Source organism: Falco biarmicus, chromosome 7 (assembly GCF_023638135.1).
Source record: "Falco biarmicus isolate bFalBia1 chromosome 7, bFalBia1.pri, whole genome shotgun sequence".
Taxonomy (NCBI): Eukaryota; Metazoa; Chordata; class Aves; order Falconiformes; family Falconidae; genus Falco; species Falco biarmicus.
In genome coordinates this window covers 51,406,076-51,428,815 of record NC_079294.1, presented here as the reverse complement: position 1 = coordinate 51,428,815, position 22,740 = coordinate 51,406,076, and the positions used below count along the sequence as shown (strand labels likewise).

At 40.0% G+C, this 22,740-nt stretch overlaps 1 protein-coding gene across 3 annotated transcripts in view; it reads left to right on the top strand.

Annotated features, from left to right (window-relative positions):
• Positions 1 to 22,740, top strand: part of TLN2 (talin 2) — a 203,834-nt gene that overhangs the window by 3,549 nt on the left and 177,545 nt on the right. For all 3 annotated transcript variants that reach the window (XM_056345115.1, XM_056345117.1, XM_056345114.1), the window contains exon 2: positions 2,170 to 2,283. The gene's annotated coding sequence lies outside the window, so the exon portion shown is untranslated. The remainder of the gene's footprint in view (positions 1 to 2,169; positions 2,284 to 22,740) is intronic.

Genomic DNA, 22,740 nt, shown 5'->3' with positions numbered 1-22,740 from the left:
TATTTAAGTTCTGAACCTCAGTATAAAATTTGATACAGACCATAGCAATTTCATATAGGATACCCATTCATGTTACCATTCAGATTATAGCAGTTTACCCTGAATAATTGTCCTGTGTGTTCGTAGAGTAACATCTGTTGCATGATATCATGTAATGGAATGTAGTACAGCCTAATTTAAGTTGATTTGAAATGTTGCCATTATACTGTAGTTAGTGCCTGAGAGGGTGAGAGGTTTTTTTATGTATGTGTGATGGATAGATTGATTAGGAGTAGATGATGTTGAGAAATACGAACTCGCATTTTAACTGCAAAGGATTAAGTGATTTTATTCTGAGCTTGGTTTATTGTGCAGTTTTTCTTAGGTTTCTTTCATCATTTGCCAGCTAATCTAATCACCGAATTCTACTTACATTAGGAAATGCATCTATAGTTATAAATATAACTGATTAGTACAAAGCACCACTACAGTAGATTCAAGTCTTTTATTTTGGAGAGGGAAGAGTGGGCTTGAAAGAACTATCTGGCTGTGGCATAGCTTGAACTGCATAATTTTCATGATGACTTAAAAGTTTTGCTGTGAAAACCTTCTCTTATTTGGTATTGTTTCCACAAAGATTTGGCTCCGCACAGCAAGCATTTTCTGAAGCATTAATATTTGGGTTTTGTCGCTTTATATGCTTACCTATATAATAAATATCTATTAAATCTGTGCAAATGCAAGGTCTAGGCAGCTTCCAGAAATGCCAGTACTTCATTAGTTACCACAGCTAGACAGCAGTACAGACATCCACCTCCTTCCTTCTCATGGCATTGTGGTGTCTGACAGCTGTTGGGATGTCTGAGTTGTGTATCAGTCTTGTATGTTCACGACATTTGAACAATACCATTAGCTGAAGCGTTGTTCCAATCCATAATTTTGCATTAAAGTACTGAAAACACCATCTGAAGTAATTCTCAGCTCCTAGTCCTGTCTGACCCTCAGAGATTTCAATAAACTGCCAAATGTGTAGGCACCCTGATTTTTTTTGAGATGTGCAGAGTTTCTTGCTGAGAAGTTCTTATCCAGATGCTGCCTTTGCACCAGGCTGTAATTAGGAAAGAAGTGTGAATGTGTTTACAGACCACTGTATCCAGCTTTCAAAAAATCTTTTTTTTCCCCCCCTGCTCTTGAATCTTTAAAAGGTTTGGCAAGTCTGCTTATGCATGTTTCTGCAGACAATAGAATGCTGATGCAAACTGAGAACAGCAAACAAAATGGTTGGGTGTTGTTGCAAAGCAAATGGGGGGAGGCTGTCTTCATAGGTGGTATTTTGCATATTTGGTTTCATTTGTTTACTTTTGGATTTTAGTTTGTCAGTTGGGACAAATGTTACTGGTATATAGCTGGAAATTGTAGTTTCAGATAGTCCTGTCTGTTGGTACCTGGAGGTGAATGCAAGTTTTCGCTTCTGGGGTTCTGCTTTTGACCACACATGGTTCTAAGAATATAAATTAAATTGAACAGGAGAACTTTTGGAGATGGGGAGATGCAAATGATAAAGCAGAGGGGTTTTTTTGGTTTTTGTTTGTTTGTTTATTTGTGTTTTTTTATTTCTTGTCAGAGTAGCCTGGCTTCCAAGTTCCAGAGGCTATGTTAAGTAGAATAATCTAGGCTTTTACAACTCTGTGGATGAGATTGTTATGATTATAGACATCATGTTGTGTCTTAAGCTCTTTTTATGCCTTATTTTTCTTGTTGTGATTAAACAATCCATTCCTTTTCAAAAAGAATGTCTGGTTGCCTTGAGGATAGCCCAAGCTACTTGGATAAGTGCTAGGCTGATCCCCAGGGTGCTGAAATCCTGGATCTGATCAATATTCAGACGATTGTGGCCTTCTGTCTGTGGGTGCGGTAAAGACATGCCTTTTGAGTGTGAGTGATATGCTTGGGGATCAGAAGGTGGCGTGGGGACTGTGGTTAGTTATGATGCCAGACTTGTAACTGCAAACACGGACTTTTCTAGGTTTCTGTCCCTGCTAATGCTGCTGAGAAAACATTTCGCAGTAGTGGCAGAGAACCATTTCCCTGGGTGTGTTGTATGCACACATGCTTATCTTGGAATTGAGTTTGAATTAGCCTGCATACTTGAAACAATTGTGATAACGTTTTGATGTTTTCCACTTCCAGCTGCAAGTTGGGATTCCATCCCCAGAGGTCCACCCCCTCAATTCTCAAAGATCCAGCGCCTTTTTACCCAAGCATCTTCATAAAGCTAGAAAACGCACTGACTGACTTCGCAAGGTGAGGATGACCATACAACAATAAGTCTTGTCTTAAAATATCTTTACAGTACTACAGTGCTGACTTCTTACTTGTAGTCCGTTTATTTGGCAGCAACCAGTTGGAACTTCTGCCAAGATGGGTCAGGCTGGCACATGAAACTGCCTTCCTTGCATTCTCAGTAGGTAGCTCATCTTTCTGTGTTTGGGCAGCAGGGAGAAAGCGTGAACTGAAGTGAATTGTAAATGAGCCTTGTGTCTTTCTCACTGGCAACTTTTGTAAGGTCGAGATTTTTTATTTCCGAGAGTGACGTGTAACCCAGGAATAAGCAGGAGGCTCTCAGTCTTCCAAATCACAGCAAGTAACAGTTGAGGTGATAAAGAATTGATGGTACTGCATGGGCTATTTTGTTTTTCAAGTTGAATAACAATTTACATTCATCAGCTGTGGTACAAAGATGTGTTGCTATAGTATATCAAAGTGTTTTGTGTTTTGCTGAAGTAGTGTTTGGCGTAGTGTTGTGATAACCTCTTAAACAATAGGATTGTCTTCAGCTTAGAAAGGTCTTCAGAGTTGTGTAAATGCTTTTCTTATTGCATATTCTTGTTTGTTTTCATATAATGATCTCTTACCTTTCTTGGGAGTTGATATATGTAATATGGTTAATAGCCCTTTGTTTCAGCTACCTGAAGTCTAGCTTATGCTGTGGCTTGTTTACAGAGGTGGTATGCGCTAGTGGGAAAGCTGTGGTTTCTCTGGAATGTGAAATTTAAAGTTCGGGTATAGATGACATAAATATGTGAGCATAAAACAGTTTGAAAACTTACTGACAGTAAAAATCAGGCTTGAATTTGTACAGGTGGAAACATTAATTAGCCTTAAAGGCATAGATGGCAAATGACTTTTACCTTCTTTCAATTTAAATGTGCCAAATGCTGCATGGCGGGACACAGCAAGGTGGCATTTGGCAGAGAGAACAGAAGCAGCAGAGGTAGGTTATGAATGTCTGACAGAAATGATGATCCCTGTTGAAGAAAAGACCTATGGTAACCCAATGGGAGGGATTGTGGTGGTGGGGTGGGAGTGAAGCACTTAATGCGTAAACAGAATAAAAATGTTGAGATACCAGGACAGAGCTGAAATTTAGCAGTGGGGCTACAAATGAATTTGTGAATAAACAAGATCAGGAAGCTGAACTTGAATGCTACAGCTCCCTATAGCCTGCCAGTTTTAAAATTCTTCCTTGTAATTTTCTCATTTTTCACTGAAAGATTTTCTTAGATTAATTTTTGTTGTAGTGTAAGGAAACATCTCCTGTTGGCAGGGAGGTATCTGAACTATCTGGGGAAAGGATCAAGTGGGAGCCACTACTGCATAGCTGCAATGCAGGGTCAAGCAGAAAGAACCAGTGGCACATCTGCTGGGTCAGGGTATCGCTAAAGTCACTGTTACACAGAGGAAGAGATTAATGTTTGACTTCAGTTTAAAAAAGCAAAGGCTGTGGGAAATGATATCACTTTGTTGTGATGTTTAAAGCATTCTGGAAAATTTATGTGCAACAGCTGAGGATGTACAGATCCCAGCGAGAACCCAAGATCATGTAGTATGTACCAACCCTGAAAAATATTTGTTTGGTTTTTAATTTAAAAAAAAATCAGTGGCTGTGTTTGCAGTTGTGGGTAAGGTCCAGATCAGCCTGATTGCAGCTGAGCAGGCAATCCAGCTACACTGTGATACTAACCAGGCTTGAAAGCAGCTGAGGAAAAAAGCACAACTGAACGTACAGAAGGCTGAAACCTGTGAAGAAAGTGTAATTAACTAAACTTTGCCTGGTGAGACTGGACAGACCAGGCTATGGATTAGGCACAGAACAAACCCAGACATGGAGAGAAGGGGAGCTGCAGTGGATCTAACGGGCTTTGTCAGAGGCCTTTGTATGTAGAGGACATGGATGTGTAAGGGGTCAGTTCAAATGGGTTCACAGGTGCTGCATGGGCGAGTGATGTTTTTTCCTCTCTCTTTCCTTAGAGAGCCAAGAAAGTGAAGGCCAGGCTAAACAAAATGAACTTTTCCCAGGAGCAGGAAGATAATCTGGTGCTACCTGCATCTGTAGCTGTGGGTAGTTGGAGCACCTGAGACACTTTAGTCTTTCTCCTCTCCTTTTGTACACTGCCTGTTGTTTTATTCCAAATGGGCATCTCATTCCAGAACATGCAGATACTCACCTCTTACAGGGAGATGCTTAGCCACTGCTGTGTGGCTGTTCCTGAAGAAATGGTCTGGTCCTGAAAATCCCCATTGTAGTGGTCAGAGCAAACCATCCAGCATCAACGTAATGCCTTCTAGTGCCATGGAAAATAATTATTTGAAGCTTCATGATCTTGAGGAAAAGAACAGTTATGTTCAGTAGGTGACCACCTAGTGGCACAGTACAGTTAGAAAGCTCAAGTATGCAAATTTCTTGGTAGTATTATTGAGGGGGAAGGAGGAAATGTCGCTTTTGCTATCCTAACAACTTCTTTGCTGCCGACTGCTTTGCAGCACAGGCCCATCCATCCCAACAGTTGATGGTTGCATGAGCTACAGTGCACATATTTTGTGAGTGAAATTGGCCCATGAGAAGATTTGGGGAAGTTCTATTTGTTCTCAGGTGCCTTCTCTTTGAATAGTACTCTTAAAATTCTAGTCCTTTACTCTCGCATACTTCTTGAAAGCAAAGGCTTTCAGCAGCCTTTTTGTATTAATTGCCATGATGATCAAGGTGCTGACCAAATTTTAATCCATTCTGCCTAACAAGATCTGTGAAATAAGAGACCAAATTACACAATTATCTTGCTTTCCTGTAAGGAATCCCACAAGACAAAGCATTAAAATATTAGAAGGGCCTGGGCAGAAAAGATGTTCTTACAGATTTCATGTCAGAACTGCAGCCAGCTTTGTAAGAACACTCCAACAGAATGGCAGAGCTTTACTGGTGAAGAGATGAGGCAGAAGAATACCTTGATTGTGGTACAAGTGTGTGCTTAAGGTGAACTACCTATACAGTGACTGCTGGAGGTTATTTAACACAGCTAAACAAAGCCTGCAGGCAGTGGGAAGGGTAGGTGTGCCCGGATGAACCAAGCAGACACTACTGAAACAGCTGTAAGGCCAGGCTTTGTGAGTGCCTCAGTAATGACTGTGAAAATCTGTGCAGGAAAAATGCATAATGCTATTATAATTCCTTTCCAAAGATAAATTGAGGTTTGAAGCATTAAAAATATCTGCTTATGAGGGCAAAACACCCTGTTACTTCAGGTTGAAAACTAAAAACAAAATACTGTGTTCCATGTTATTACAATCAGCAATGGCCTTAATAATTTCTTTGGAAATTACCAGCCTATTAGGTCATTTAAGGCAGTGGTTTCCGAAGATTTTTTTGATCTCACACCTTTATCAGTAAAAGATTTGTGAGCATGTACCGCCAAAATTTTATAAATAAATTATACACATGTACTACTGTGCTAATATTATGTACATTATAAAACATAAAAAAAAAGAAATCAAGAAAGGATGAGAGAAACACTGTTTAAAGAATTTGGTTTACTTCTTAACAAAGTTCCTTTTTTCTCTCATTAAAATAATTTAGTGAGAGCTATGTGATTGAATACATTTCACTATTTAAAAAAATCTTTAACAAATTTTTTTAAAACACTTTCATACAGCTTTCCAAGACCTGATTCTAAGTTCAGTTTGTTTCAGTCCTTGATTTTAATGGCTGTCATAAGTGAGAAGGACACCTGACAAATATACGTAGATGCCAATGGTAGAAGTGCATTGCTGGCTGTGCTTACTAAATTGTGATGCTAATTTTCCACTCCCATACACTAAATTATGCAAAGATTTTTCTTGGAACTCTTCTATTAAGTTTCCATCTTCCCTCATGTCAATCAGTTATTCTTGCAAACTAATGGGAAGCTCTTGCATTCTTCTGTTTTTAACAAGTGCATTCAAAACACCCTAAAACTCTTCTTTTGGAAGACTTTTTAAACAGTTTAGGAAATTCTGTTTCCAAGTCTTTTAAGTATACAGATTTGGGAGGGTTTTTTATAGGTGACACATCAATTTCAGCAAGAAAATTGCCTAACTATGGAAGCATTTCCAAACATCTGTTTTCAGAACAATCTCTGTAGAGTGAGTTTTTTTGGAAAAGCTGTTACTTTCTTGTTCACTGTTAAAATGTCAGCTTCACCTTGAAGGGACACCTTAAATGTGTGATTTTTTAAAAAATATCTGCTAGGTAGCATACTACTGACAGCCAGTTGTCATCATAGAAAAGGTCAGCAAAGTTTGAACAGTTGTCTTTGCGTGAAAAAAAATGCATAATGCATTTCTAGATTTGACAACTGTTTTAAGCACTTTGCCACAAGATAACCAGGAAACCTCAGTGTGGGAATACAACTTTCACAGTCACTCCCCATCTCATTACAAGCTCTTGTAAAGATTCTACTATTTAAAGATCTTGTTTTTATAAAATTATCCATATCAGTGACATCCTGTAGCACTTTTTACGCTTCTGGCTCCAACTTTGCTGTAATAGGTTGCCTGTTAATCATGCAGCGAAAGACTCCTGGAGAGGGGCCAGTGGAGGGCCATGAAGATGAGGGAATGGAGCATCTCCCTGATGAGGAAGGGCTGAGGCAGCCGGGCCTGCCCAGCCTGGAGAAGGCCGAGAGGGATCTTACCGACGTCTACAAGTATCTTCAGGGCAAGAGTCAGGCAACTGGGGCCAGGCTCTGTTCAGTGGTGCCCAGCGGCAGGGCAGGGGGCAGCGGGCACAAACTGGGACACAGGCAGCTCCATCTGAACGTGAGGAAGAACTTCTCTACTCCGAGGGTGACAGAGCCCTGGCACAGGCTGCCTAGAGAGGTCGTGGTGTCTCCTTCTCTGGAGACATTCAAACCCACCTGGACGTGACCCTGTGCAGCCGGCTCTGGGTGACCCTGCTGTAGCAGGGCGTTGGGCTAGATGGTCTCCAGAGCCCCCTTCCAACCCCAACCAGTCTGTGATTCTGTAATTTCCCATGTGGTTCTATCTGTAACCTTTACACTGGAATCTTTTTTTTGGTTTTTTTTTTTCCCCTCCAGTTAAAGCAGTCATTCCATCAGTGATTACACTTGCAGAGGTCTTCCATAAAACTTTGTTTCTATTAAAGAAATAATTTGAGAATAAGTCGAGTCTTCTCCGGTAAATATTTCCTGTAGTGACTCACAAAAAGGTAGTTCCCATTGTATTTCATCATTGGAACCATCTAGCATATAGCGTAAGGTGGGACATGTCGTTAACAGCTGTAATTTTGGTCAACAGTATAGTAAACCTCCCACACTGCATAATTGGTTCTAATACTTGTTTCTTCAAATCTCTGGCTGTTTTCTACACGTTCTGCAGCAATATTTGCTGTCAAAGGAATGCCATATTGTTTGCCATGTATTTCAGCCTTTTTTTACTGCAGCAGGAAGACCAAGTGCTTTCCCAATGGTATGTGGCTTTGTCTCTTTTGCTGTTAAGAAACCTGAAAAGAGGCTTCTGAAGATGTATCATGTTCATTGATTTTTTTTTATTCTCCAAAATACCATATTATACTATATTGAGTATCTCATGACTTGAAGCCAGGGCTGAAGAAATTGTAGAGATTTTTCCTCTTGTTTTGGGTGCTTAGCTGTTAAATGTGTTTCTAATCACGATGGCTTCATACTATCATTAGGTAGTATCTTAAGGCATAATGTCCACTTAGGGTGAGGTTCATCATTAATGGTAGCAGATGTAAATCCATAGTTCAAATAGTCATCTTCAGGATTTCAGATACTTTTTGGCCAACTTTTTGTCAGATCTGATTAGATTGTTGATTTTTACCTCATAATGTGTCTGATAAGGAGCTTGTACTGGGGGTAGGAGATCAGTTGATGCACATGGATTTTGAAGCGAAAGAAAAATCTGTCATGGCATCTGTTTGTCTGACATTAACACTTCACAGTCTTTAGGTTCAGAGGTGATTTAAGCAAGATTGCAACTGTAGAGGGCCCTAAACCTGATTAGAGTTTTGTCTTCATTTGCCTCCCTTTCTTGTGCTTTAAAATACGGTATTTAGTAATGTGACCTACTTGTGTTGTGACAGCACACAAATTTTTATGAGCCTGACTGTGGCCTTAGGTCATGACAGTTAAACTTCTAGAAATAAGCATTCCTAAATGATTGAAGTTTTGTTTGGTTGTATTTTTCTGTCTGGGACTTCTAAGAAGGACAACAATTCTTATTCAGTATGTTTAGCACCCAACACAATGTAGTTCTCACCCTGCCTGAGGCAACAGGGTCTTCCCTTGAAGATAAATTTCAAGTACCTGCTAAACATCCACTATCAGGCACCAGTACTGTCTCGGTACCCACCCAGTAAGTGTATCTGTTCATGTACAGCTCGGCTTTCATTAGCTGTCTTGTGGGTTGTAAGGAGTGAAGTACAACTTTAGCCCCTGAAGAAGATGCAAAAGCAAGGTGGGATTGCAGATAACAGTCCTTTGGGTAAAAAGGGAAGATAAAGCAGGGAGTTTCTTTCTGAAAATTGTTTCACAAGGTACTTCTTAAAACCAAATGAAAATGAGTAGAACAAAGACAGAAAATAAGAGAATAAAAAGAAAAATGTGAAAAGCGTCTTATGTAAAACTGTAGTTACAGCTTTGTAAAGACTGAAGATTTGTAGTAGTGGTCTTGCCTACTTGTTTTTTTCTGGACTATATACAAATTTCTTTTTTAAGGTGTACCTTCTATTATTTAAACCAAAATAGCATTACTAGCTGTGAAATAGTCTTTGTACTACCATGATCAGATATAGAAAACAGCCATCTCTTCATAGAAACAGACTTTCTAGAACAGTTGTGTTTGGTACCAACACTTATTTCTGATGTTTTTCATTATTTTATGGGACCTGACTCTCTCATGACATATGACAAGTGAATCAGGATGCTGGAGACCTGCGTAGTGAAATTTGGTTTCCTTTTGAGTCTCTGGTATTTTATAAGAGTCAGTTGTTTTCTTTCTTTCAGGTCAATTGACAGATGTTTGAAGTACTTGGGCTTGTTGGGAATTTGCCATTTGAAATTTAAGATATCTGCAGTAACTTAGAAAAGTTTTCTTTTGATAACATTAAGGGGATATTCAACTAAGCAATAGGAAAATGCTTCTTTATAAGTAATGAGCTAATGAAAATCTGGTATTTGTATAATCAGGCTTGCCTAAGGAGTATGACTGTCTTGTTAGGAGCTAGTGGAATGCAGTGTTGGTTGACAGCTATTCTTTTGATCAGTGTGAGTGTGTCAGTGACCATTAGCTAGTGAAACAAGTGAACGTATGGTAGAGGAGCTGCAGGAAGTAGGACAGAGGCTGGCCTTTGCTTCTTTCCTGTTGTTTGGAGTTAACGGATGGCTTGTGTGAAACCAGCTTGTTTTCCAGAGTGCAGTAGATGCAAAGTGGGGCCAAACTGAAATATTTGCAGAAAAAAGTTCAAAATGATAAGGCTTTATGGAGAATGTGAACAGGTGGATCTGGGTTGTTGTTAGGTGTACTCTGGTTTGGTAATGGGCATCTCGGGAACAATCAAGTGGAACTCAAGTGGTATGCAGTATCTTGGTGCAAGTCCCATAGTTCAGAAATTCAAGGGGTTGTAACAAGGCATCTGTGTTCAGCGAAAAAGCTTCATGTCATGTGGAAGACTGAAGTCCTGATTAATAGTTAACTGAAGTGTGGATTTGGAGCAGAGCTTTGGAGACCGAAAATGTGCATTTCCAGCATCCCTTTGTTTCAATTGAAGGCTTATTTGCTTATTCAAGAAACAAAGTGGGGATCAAAGACTCCATCAACAGGCACTGACCTCAGAGTTAAGTCTGGTGTTGGGGGGGGGGGGGGGGGGGGGCATGGATGGCTCCAGATTGCAGTTTCTTGGCTAAATATGTTGAGGTTACAGTGCTTGTGGCTACATATTTGCATATACCTACTTTGAAAGGGTTTTTTCACATAGAATGGGAAAGCTTCCCATCTCTTTTGTGGTGGAATACATGAATCAGGATGGTGCTCTAAAGCTACCTATCAAGATGCTTTGTGTAAAGAGGATACCCCTTGAGAGGGTTTTGGTAATAATAATTGCTTTGTCAAAGAAGTTTTCTCTGTTATGCAAAGCCTTGAAGTATCTGTCTAATACACAGTGGGCAGTAGCTGCTGTCTCCGCTCAACAGGGGTAAAGACTGAGTGTGCTTAAGGTTCTGTAACCTAGATGTTCTGCTGCAAATGAATGGTACAGATGCAGTGCCGTGTCTTCCTAGTGGAATGAATAAAAAACTAAAGCACTTGAAACAAGTGCTATTTATTTTAGAAGAGTCTGATTTTTGAGCTGGAAGAAATAAGGTGATGTGTTAAACTGTTCTGAGATTCCCTGGAAAAGTCTGCAGGGTGCTGCAGCTTATGGGTGTAGTAGACATCAGTTTGATTTTGTTTATACCGGTAGCTAGTGGTTTCTAACTGTCTGTTCTTGGGGGCAAGTCTTGTGATGGTTGTCTCCTGCAGCTTAACAAAGGAGCGGGATTTTTTGAGTATTTGAGAGAAAATAATTTATAGGCAAAAGACAGTGCTTACCAGGTAGTAGAGAGAAGGAACTTCCCAGTAACTGAGTTTTGAAATCCTTGAATCAGAAAAGATCTTGTTTTCCCACATGTGCTCTCCTTTTCCCATGCACCTTCTGTTGTCCTGTTTTAGTGTCTGCTGTTTAATGATTTGAAATACACAGAAACTTATGTTTAGTCCTACTTATGTTTAGCAAAGTGTAGATAGGAAGAGGTTCTAGACACTTCTAGATCTATATGAAATGTGTTGATACCTTCTCACATTGAACCAGGTGGTTGCATCTTGTGAGTTGCTGTTTCAAGTTCTTGTCCTACTGAGATACCTGTGCAACTGCTTTGACTGCACTTGGTGTTTTTTAAGGTGGTGGTAACAATCGTATAAGCTGGAAGTGCAAAATAGAGATAGATATTGTTTAGGTCTCTGGTGACCGTGGGATCCTGAAAACTAAGAAAAATATATTTGCCTTCCTAGGGCCCTAGGTTGTGTCTAGGCCCTATAGATTTAGGCTTGCCACTTAGAAAAGTGCTTCTTCAGGTAGTGTAGGAAACTTCACATACAACACTGCATTTTATGTTTTATATTGTAATTATAACAGTGAGGGAGTATGGCAGTGTTCAAGTGAAAAAAGGTTTTCTGTTTGTTTTTTTTTTTTGAGGAGGTTTATAGAGATTAATTATACTTTATAAATTACTCAAAGCATTTTATAAGTAGCAGTTTGGGTTGCCTCCATGAAGTGTCAAAAGAAAAACCTTGCTGTGTGACAGTTACTACTCTTGAAGACAATGTTAAGTTATTAATGAGCTAGTAAAGTTGTGCTTTCTGTTGCGTATACTTGGTATCTCCTAATGTACTGAACACAAATTTTCAGTTATTCAGAGGCACAAGTCAAAGCCTTTGAAGCACTAGGGGAATCTGTGTATGAGAGTAATGGCTCTGAGAGAGTGTGTGTGTAAAATAAGTATGTGTATGATCTGTTGAATCTGTGTAAATGGGCACCGATACAGCCTCTGGCCTTGGCAGTTGTCTAATTATTCTGTTTCAACCCACACATCAAAATAAATCTACCTAATTAGTGCTGATGATCAGAAAGAACTATATATTCATTTATTTTGAAGAATGGTAATAATCTAAGAGGATTTGTTTGACTTGTTAAGGATAAATAGAAAGAGTCAGGAGTACATGCTGTTGATTTTGAATGCTTTAGCATGGTTATTGTAAGTCAGAGACAAGGACCAGCCTTTGTGCTTAAGCTGCTGAAGTGTCTAGACGTGAATTGAAATCTGGAACTGTTTTTGCATTCCCTTATGCAGAATGGTGATGTATCGTATCCTGTATCAGTGAATTACTGGCATCCATTCTCTCTTAGAGAAAAGTGGGTTTGATACTTTAAGGCCAAGTTCTCCTGTCATCTGATACTTTATTCTCTTCACTCAGCATGTAGCTAGTCTGTGGACTGGCACTTGGGGATCAGAGCTGGGCAGCCGTAAGGGCAGGACTGATGTTGTTATGCATGCTACAATAGAAGCCCTCAACTTCAGCCACAAACAGCACAATTTAAGTTGAGAGCCTAGGGGAACAATTTTTTTCTTGCATTGCTTGACTGAGTGAGCAGGATTTTACCCTTCTCAGAAGCATTATAGGCGTGTAATTGCTCTGTCAAAGGTGAAGGCAGAGACCTTGATGGGCAGAGGGGAAGTAACTATGTGTGTTATAGCAAATTGAGTTCCTGAGCCCAAATGTCAGGTTTGGATTTGAAAATTTAATTTGAAATACTGACTTTGCAGGCATATTTTGACCTACGGCTTGAATTTGAAGCTTTATTAAACTTGCATCCCTCTATCCCTTCTTTCACATCCTATTCTCCAGTAATCTTTCATATACTCACTGAGCATGGTGGAAATAACAAATCTGAATTGCTGTATTCTGATGATACTTAAGGAACTCAGAGAGTAGATCTTGCACATCAGTGTGAGTACTGTTAAAAGTCTTAATTTCCAAAGTATGCACTTTTCCAGGAAACCTAATATATGCAAATTGTTGCATTATTTAAAAAAGAAAAAAAAAAAGGCAGCTTCCAGAGGTGTCCTATTAGAGGCCTGGCTGATTGATAGATGCTACTTTAAATGTAGTCAACAAATGATACACCTAACCTTACTGTTGTAGGGTTTTGTTTTCTGTACAGCTGATACTCAGTATCCAGTGGTGTTTATAGTATCACTGAACAGGAATTACCCAAAATTATGATTAAAATTTAGCAACATACTTTTTCTAAAATCATTAGTAGCAGGATAAAAATAAACAAATGGTATAGGTGAACAAGGCTATTGTGTTTTAACACTGGTTTAGGATAAGAACCTGTGAAGCATGTCCTTCTATTATAGGCTTGGATATCCAAGGTGCTGGCATAATAATGTAAAAACTGCTTCTGAAAACACTTGTTTCAATATTTTTTTGACAATGCTATAAAGTGACAAATTCCGTTGTTTTTTGTAATGAAAGTACACCTCTCTTCCTTGATGAGTGAATTGCCATCTCTCACAGTGAATATTAAAAATCAAACCTAATGTTTTTGAGCTAGGTTACATACCTAGTGGTACTTTGTCTTGATATAGTCAGCAGTTCTGGGAAGGTTTAAAGTGTTTGATCCATTTTGCCTGGGGAGATATTGCTCTTTTTATACTCAAAGTGATGTAACTGACTCCATCTTGCAGTGATATGTAACTTAGAGTTTATTCCAGCTTCCTGAGCATTAATGCCGCTGGCTGAAGAACTTGTAAGGAGTGTTTTTTGCTTCTGCCTTCCTCTTTGCTTGTGCCTTGTTAAGGATTTTGTATGTTACATTTTTTGTTAAAATTAAGATGAACTGTTAAGTGCGTGCTTTTAAGTTTCATGCTTGTTTCTGATGGCAAAATAGAGGAAATGGCAAGATCTTGGTAACCTTGACTTGCACCTGGAATGTGAACAGCCCGTTTCTGGTGCACTATAGAAATGGATGCATTCTCAGTTATCCTCTGTTAATATTTGTCCAAAAATTCAAAAATAAGCTTCTTGGATTTTGGTAGTTGGATTTTGGTTCTTAAATTTGTTGTCATCCATCCCTACCCATCACCCTCCCAGTGTTTTCCGTTTTTTTCTTCCTCAAACTGCTGTTATGGTAAGCACTACTGAAATACTTAGTAGCTGCATGTTGGCTGTACCACCTGTGACAATCAAGGGGTCATAAATGAGTGTCAGCCTGCATAGCAAGTGCTTGTTGTTCTATGCATTGCCAGAATTATTATCCTATGTTTCTATTTTTGACAGAGCCGATCTATTTTATTAAAACTAAGACTTTGGGAAAATGTATCTCTAACTAGGTTTGGGTTTCAATACTTCAGATGAATGCCATAAAAATTATTTCCTGTGTCCAGTTACTGAGGATAAACCACTTGGCCTCTGTAAGGAGCAGTTCTTTCTTTGAAGGGTTGACAGATCACAGGACAGATGCTTGCTCTTACTTGGTTCTTCTTTAGCCACACTCAATAGGGACCATCTATCCCGGCTGCCTGGTGTAACACTAAAGACAATCCTTATTTTCATGTGTGGGTTGTGTTTGGCAACAAATACCTCGTTCCAAATCTTTGTAAGAAATGCTCATTACCAAGTTGTTCCAGCATCACAGAGGTTTGCCATTCATACTGAACATTTGTCATTAATACCATTTTCTTCTCAGTTTGCTGTATTCAGTGTGGAGACAGTGATCTTATTAATGGATTGACGTCTATTGAATCTTGCAGAAATGCTGCTGTCACATCATAACATGAAGGGGTGGGATGTCAGCATGCTCGAGGTGTTTGTGAACTAGTGAGTCATCTAACCTTGCTGGGGAGGTAACACGTTGTGTATGGTAGTGCACACAGGAAGTACAGTGAAGCTGGAGATGCTTATGTTATGTGAATGACTTGTGGCTTGTCATCTTTTTCTCAAACACAGTTTTTGAAAGACTTCGAGCATGTTAAAACCACACAAGAGTATGCTGATTCAACCAGTCTGAATCTTTATGGTCCCTTAATCTGGATTCTACTTTTTGAGCTATGTTTTAAAGTGAATCTCATCAACATTTAGTATAACTGTTTCATGCATGTTTTTCTCTCGAAGCCCTTTGTTTCATTTCAAGGAAAGTTATATTGGTTTGCTGTTGGTACCAATTTGTGATGGCTGCTTATCAGATGGCATAAAACTTTTCACGCCAACTTTGAAGAACAGAATGCTGCTCAGTGTTCTTTATTAAGCAGTGGTAGGCATGGTTCCAAAGCCTATTGCCTGCTTTAGGTGATTGAAGAGAATGCTGAACTCTGCTGATCATTGTGGTTGTGAAGAATTTGTGACCCTTCCAACAGTGCAACGAACTGATTTACAGTCTCTGGTGTGTAGAAACATCTACAAATCAGTTTCCTGACGTGATTAGCTACACTACTGACCACCATACAGTTTTTCCAGAAATGAGTAGCATAAATGGGCTGTAGTACAATACATAGCATCTTGATGTAGATGAGGCAGAAAAATATTTGGGCAGTGTATTGACAGAAGGCTTAGCTGACTTCCAGTGTGCCTGGCAAATTGATTCCTCTCCTCAGCCTTCAAAATTAAAAGTGTTCTTCTGTTCATGATGTTAAATTTAAATTAGTATGACAGTGTTAGAACAGATTCTGCCTGACAGTAGGACAGAAGTCTTCATCAGCTGTGTGCTCTGATATTTTTGTTGTGGGGCAACAAACAATTACGTATTTTATCTTGCACACTATTTCTGGGTTGAGCTAGAAGCTGGAGATTCCCTTTGAAAGAAGTTGTTTCCAAAGACTGAAATCTGCTTTATAAAGCAGACCTGTAGCCAAACCAAATTTTCAAATGAGCCCAACCAATGCAAAACCTCTTCTTTCCTACAGCTGAAAAGTTGTAGGAAAACTAGTATTAGTTTTCCTCACTCCTCACTTCAATGCCAGATACTTCCAAGTTCACTGCATTTGGCATTAAAATAAAAGTTATGTACAGAACACTAAATGTTGACTTTGACTCATTTGTGTTGTAGAAATGGTCAAAGTGTGTCTTGACGGCTTATGAAGCTTTCCAGTCACTTCCTTAGAATGGTGTGTTTGAAATACTTGTACCTTTTATTTCTTTTTCCCTTCCCTGTAGAAGAAGTTGCTTTGAGAACTGCGTGTTAAATTGGAAATGACCTTACTTGCCTTCAGTTATAAATAGCAGCAAGAAGGAAGGGGATTCCCCTGCTGCCAATCCCCATTCATGGCTTTCTATTTCGGTTCAAACCATGTCTTACAGTGCAGTTTGACTTCCAGCCCTCAGCATGCTGCAACAAATTTGGTTGCATTCCAAAAGCTATGTACTTGAGGTCATGAACAGGTAAAGTTGCTGGGATAGAAGTGCTTTTTTTTAATGCCTTTTTTTTGCTTGGGTTTTTTTTTGTTTGGTTGGTGGTTTTTTGCTTTTTTTTTTGTCTCGTAACTAGTAGAATTGGACCTATTAAAATAAATATTGTAGCATCTCTCTTTTGATATTCACTGCTATGTGCTGTTTTGTGTGCTTCATGCATTGATCTGGGCTGTGTTGAATCATGAGCTAGGAAGCTGTTAATGGTGAAACAGTACTGTGCCTGATATTTGAAGAAAATACACCTTGTGTATATGACAGTTTTAAAGGACAACACTTTTTCTTTGTTCCTGTGGCTTTCTCTTATGGGACTACGGTTCTTGTACTGTAGCTGTTATGGAAGCTAAGCACTTGAAATAAATGGTTAAATAACTGAGTAATGTTTTGGTGTCTGTTCTTTCTTTAAGAAAACATATTTAAACAGTCTTTTAAAAAGTTGTTATATGAAGCATTAGTAAAAATATGCCCTTATTAAATAAGGTAATTAAATATTAATAGTGCTAACTGTTGTCAACCATTTAGTTGCATACATTGTATGGCTGACTAGCGGATCAGTTGTCTAACTAAAATACATCTTTTGCCAGATGTAGATTGGTACTGGCATTCGGTTTACACTTCACCTTGAAGTCATACTGTTTTCTCAAACTTGGCAATGTGGTAAATATTGGTGTGTTGGGAGGGAGTAGTTGATTACTTAAAATGTGATCCTATGATTGATACTTGATCTTGAAAGTAATGCCGCTGGGACAATGTGATTCCTAATTCAGTGATTTCTAGTGGAATGAATGCAAAACGCCCAACTCCTGTAACACAGCATAAAATGCTCTGTACCTGTTAGGTGCGTGACAGAGCACAGTTAGTGGTATACCCTTATTTTGTACATCGCTATGATTTAGTTTTGAAGGGAAAATGAAGTTAAGCTTGGCTTCTGACTTAATTGAAGGGCTAGTTAAATTGATTTGACATTAATGTTAGTTCTTTGTCGTTTCCCTAATCAATACAGCAAAACTGTGGGAGAAGGAAGAATTAGTATGAAAAACATGAGCTGCAGGTAGGCTCATGTCAATCCTCCTCCATCCTTTTTCTCCTGTTGAACAAACTAAAACCAGATTTTTCTGGTGTGGCTTCTCCATGGTTGACACAAGTAGGTTATGAGTGGTGATTGTTCCTTCACAGCATGTCTCTCGCTTGTGTTCCCCTCCTGCCCATTTGTTCATTGTGTTGTAATTCTCTATGAGAGACTGGACATTTTATAATTTAACAGCTTTGGATTTTTGTGCTGTTTGTCATTTAATTCAAAATGCTGGAGCATTCAGCTAGGACTGCTAAGACTTAATGATGAACTGGTCTTTCAAACGTGTTTCTTGTTTCATCTCTTCCTTTGTGCTGTCCTCAGTATTCATTCAACAACAGCCACTCCTCTCCCAATTGATGCTTGTGTTTGGCAGCATCATTTGCTGCTGAGTACGAGTATGAATTGGGAGAGGCGGTGCTGAGAGCAGCCCCAGAAAGGGATCTGGGGGTGCTGGTCGGCAGCAGGCTCACTGCAAGTCAGCAGTGTGCCCTAGCAGCCACACCTGCACCCAGGGGTGCACCACACACGGTGTAACCAGCCGGGCAAGAGGGGTGGCTATCCTGCAGCCTTCAGCGATGGTGCGGCCTCGCCTGGAGTGCTGTGTGCACTTCTGGGCCCCACAATTTAAAAGGGATATGAAGGTCCAGAGGAGGAAAAAAACCAACTGGTGCAAGGACTGGAAGGAAAGTCCCATGAGAAACAGCTAAGGACTTTGGGCTTGTCTAGTTTGGAGAAAAGGAGGCTGAAGGGTCACCTCATTGCTCTCTGGGGCTTCCTGGGGAGGGGAAGTGGAGAAGGAGGAGCTGAGCTCTTCTCCCTGGGATCCAATGATAGAACTCGCGGGAACGGTTCAAAGCTGTGCCAGGGGAGCTTTAGACTGGCCATGAGGAAGCATTTCTTTACCAACAGGGTGGTCGGACACTGAGAACAGGCTTCCTAGAGAGGTGGCCAATGCCCCAAGCCTGTCAGTGTTTGAGGCATTTGGACAAGGCCCTTAATAATGATCTGTAACTTGGGGTCAGCCATGAGTTGGTCAGGCGGTTGCACTAGTTGATCACTGTAGGTCCCTTCCAACTGAAATACTGTATTCTCTTCCCTTGACTCTACCTGCAAAATAGTTTCTCGGTTGTCATGCTGTCAGTGATAACTAGCAAGAATCATTTTTCCCCAAAGGCATGCTGGCAGTAACTTCTGGTGGTTCTTCTGCTTCTAGGGGACAACCCTTGTTCAAAACTACTTACCTTTTTATTTCTGTTTCAGGTGAGAAAACTGTGTCCCAGTAGTGAGATGACTCTATCTGTTTATTAGGCTTAAAACTTGCCTTTTTGTGGTCTCTTCTTATTGTTCTGTTCAATAGTCTTAACTAATTTTTCTTGTATTTTGAGAGGAACACTGAGGGAATGCCATTTTTCAGTGGAGCCCTAAGCTGGCACAGTCATCTTCAAAAGGACTTCAGCATGTAAAAAGGTTTTAGTGTAGCAAGAGCTACAATTCTGATTTTGCAGGTCTTGCTCATGAGTGTATCTTCAGTTTCATGGAGATGTAATTCTGGCTTTTGGCATCAGTTCAGCTTGAGTGGGAAAAACTGGGGGTATGTACTGGAAGTGCCTATCTAGCATAATGTATGACGTCCTGATGACTTTGCTGAGCAAAGTTATTTTTAGAGTAGTGAAGGCAGGCAGTATCTCTGCAGGTTTTACTGTACATGTATGGTTTGTGAAACATAACTTGTAGTAATAGGGTTGTCAGTGGAGAAACTATAGCTAGCAGGAGCCCTGAATCTTTCCTGTCAGTGTTTCTTGGGTTTTACTCCAACTGTATGTAGCCTTCATAAATCATTAATGACTCATGCAAGCAGCTGCTTGACCAGTATTGCTCATTTGAAAACTGAGAAAATTAAAGTTTACAACTAGTTGATTTTTAAGGAATGCATCCTGGAGAATGTGTGCTGCTTAATTAAAAACCTTCCAAACACTTGCTGAACATAGATCTAAGACAAATTGTAGAATCTTTTGGGTTAGGACCTGAACAGACCTACCCAGAAAACCATACATCACGTAATAGCTTTGGCTTGGAATAGCTTTGCAGGCATTATTTTGTAACTTGGTGGGCAACATGCTGTTAAAATGCTGCTAATGCTTTAGTTACCTTGATATCAGCTCCATTTCAAATGACTGAAACGCAAAAGAGTGCTTTTGTTGTCGGCTGTTCTCTTCCAGAGTAACTTGTGCCAGTTCTCGTGCCTGTGTCCACAGTCATGTGTAATGCATCTGCAATATGTTCATTGCACTGTGAGGAACTTAAGCTTCTTTGTGCATCAGCCATTGGTTTGAAGACTGAATAATTTTCCCTGGATGGGAAACACTTGCTGCATTATTGAAAGTATAATGGAAAAATCTTAAGTAATTCAAGTGCCTTGAAATGTCCATGTCCCAGTTTTCCTGATCCTTAAGGTCAGAGGAGATATGTTTACAGTTTTCCCTTAAATGTGTGTGTGCGCACAGCTGGTCTCTAATCAATTGCTGGATCCTCTGACGGCTGTTACACTGAAGTTGTAGGCTGTAATTGTAGAAATACCTGTGAAAGAGCTAGGCTGCTAGTTTGACAAATGGTATCTACTTGCTCATTCTATTTCTTTTCCAGGCGTTGCCAGGCTCCTTGGTTGATGTCAGGATGGCCAGTGTAATACTTTTAAGTTTGGCTCTTATTTGGTAGCTATGGAATTCTCTTTGGGCACAGAAGGGTTTGAGTGTGTGAATCAAGGCAGAAACGCTCTATGCTTGAACCATGTAACAGGGGTGGGGTTTTTGTGTCCTAAAGATAGAAATGTAAGGAATCAAAAGTCAGTGGTATGTAATGAGAAGGAAGAAGCTGCTTTTGGCACATTACCTCATAAACAAAGGTTTAAATTTTCTTCCTTGTGTGTGCTTGGATTCCTGCTTACCATGGGTTGAGGTATGGACCTCTGTGCAGAAGGCATCTGTGTTAGGAGTGCAGTGAGAAGAGAGGCTGCTCACACTTCCCTGTCTGAGAGAGGAAATACGTGAGGAAGTGACCTGCAGTGGGAGGTGAACGGGTCTGTTAAATGAGAAGTCTGAAGCAGTGACAAGGAAGGTGCTTCCAGGAGGTGATGACGTTATGTAAATGGTGGTGACATTTGATTATGGTGGCAGATGTCCGACCAACTTTTGTACCCCTTGGTAAAGCTACAGAATCAGCAGAGTGATCTCTCTGGAAATTTCAGTCAGAGCTATTGATGAACCAGGTCCCAGAATGAAGCAGTGCCAGAGAAGAGTCTTGTCCAGGGTTTGGCTGGTGGAAGACAAAGTCCAATGTCTGTTTCACCTGAGTTGTCACCTCAAGTTTAAGCACTTGGAATGTGGGCAGAATGCAGACAAATGGGATGGTTGGATACAAATTTGTCTGATCCGAACTTTTTTGGATTTACAAAGGTGACTTTTGGGCTTAAACTTAGATGCCTGAAGTACTAAATGTGGGGATTTTTTGGTCTAATAGCTGTTGTTTCAATACTTTTCAAAAAGTATTACAGAAATTTGAATCACTCACATAGCCCTCAACAGAATGATTGTCGGACACTCAGAATTCTCTTTCAAGGTCAAATTCTCCTCACTTATTTCTGTTACCATGTGCAGCCCATGTTGACATGATGTTTCCCGTTGAGCCAGGATAGTTTGACTTCTCACTTCCAACTCTGTTACTTGCTGAATGAGACAAATCTGTTGTCTTTTTCATCCTTTTTCTAAGTCAATTCTTGCTCTCCCCCATGAGACGTTAGCTCTTCATCTTTCCAAGAAAGGGCTGTGGATTTTCAAGGTATTATGTAGATGAAGAGGAGAGCGTTTACCTTGTGGTGGCTGTGCACAAGAATGCAGGCATGTTTCTTGGTTGAAGAGCAGATGTCTTAAAAGTAAAAGATAGTGAGTGGGGAGCCTGGGGATTTTACAGCCGTCTGTTTTGAGCCATAGAATTACAGCATAGGTTAGCTTCTACAGGCTGGACAGCAGAGCAGCTGTTCCTGCTTTATACCCCTACAAATCCATTGGCTGCATTTTCCCACCTTCTAAGTGTTTTTTGAAATAGTAGAGCTAAGCTGAAGATAGGCTGTAATTCAAAACAGCGGAATTGGAGAAGTGGTGCTGCAGGTGGTATTAGCTCAGTGTGATGGGATATCAGCTTTTTGCAGTGCTGAGCGCAAATATTAATTAAGGAAATGAACTGCTGCGTTGGTCACCTTGTTGCTCTTCTCCTATCTCTGTTGGTGATCTCTGCCCTGCTTTCAGCTTATTTCTACTGACATTTTCCTTTAGGAGAAATAAGGAGAATAACAAATGTGAGTGTAAAATGGCTTGATAAAAACCCTGAACCCATGTATCTTGTGTAACAAAAATAAGAAAAGGTCAAAAAGCAATTATCTCCGCTTTGGTGAAATATGTTCAAATGTGACACTTCTGTAAAAACTGAGGTGGCTGGTTCTCCAGACGCTGTATTTAGGAATTTCACTTGCAACTGTCTAAGACATAGAGCTGATATTAATTGAACAGACCACTTCTTGTCACTTGGGTATTGCAGTGAGATGTCTTTCATACTTCAGGAATGTGTGCTCAATCCAGATGTGAAGTATAATCTTTTTCAATTATATTTTTTGCAAAACAATAAATGCCTTAAGGAGGTATTAGTGGGAATTTTTAAATGGTCAGAGAAAAGACTAAAACCTTTAGATCTGATGGTGTAATCAGAGTAACATCAAAAAAAGCAGAGACAGTGCACCTTTTTAGGTATTTATGCGTTTCTGATTCATTGCAGTGCAATTGAAGTTGCTGTTCTCAAGTTGCTTATTAATAAAAATTACAGAATAGTAAAATAGTTTGGGTTGGAAGGGACCTTTAAAGATCATCTAGTCTACGCCCCTGCCATGGGCACAGACATCTTTTACTAGATGAAGTTGCTCAAAGCCTCATCCAACTTTCAAAGATGGGGCATCCACAACTTCTCTGGGCAACCTGTTCCAGTGTCTCACCACCCTCATCATATTTCTTCCTTATGTCCAGTCTAAACTTACCCTCTTAACTCAGAACAGTTCCCCCTTGTCCTGTCACTACAGGCCTTGGTAAAAGTCTGTCTCTGTCTTTCTTATAAGCCCCCTTTAAGCACTGAAAGGCTTCACTAGCAACTTCCCAGAGCCTTCTCTTCTCCAGGCTGAGCAACCTTGTCAGCCTTTCCTCACTGAGAGCTGTTCCAGTCCTTTTACCATTTTTGTGGCCACCCTCCTCTGGACCTGCTGTAACAGCTCCATGTCTGTGTTGTGCTGG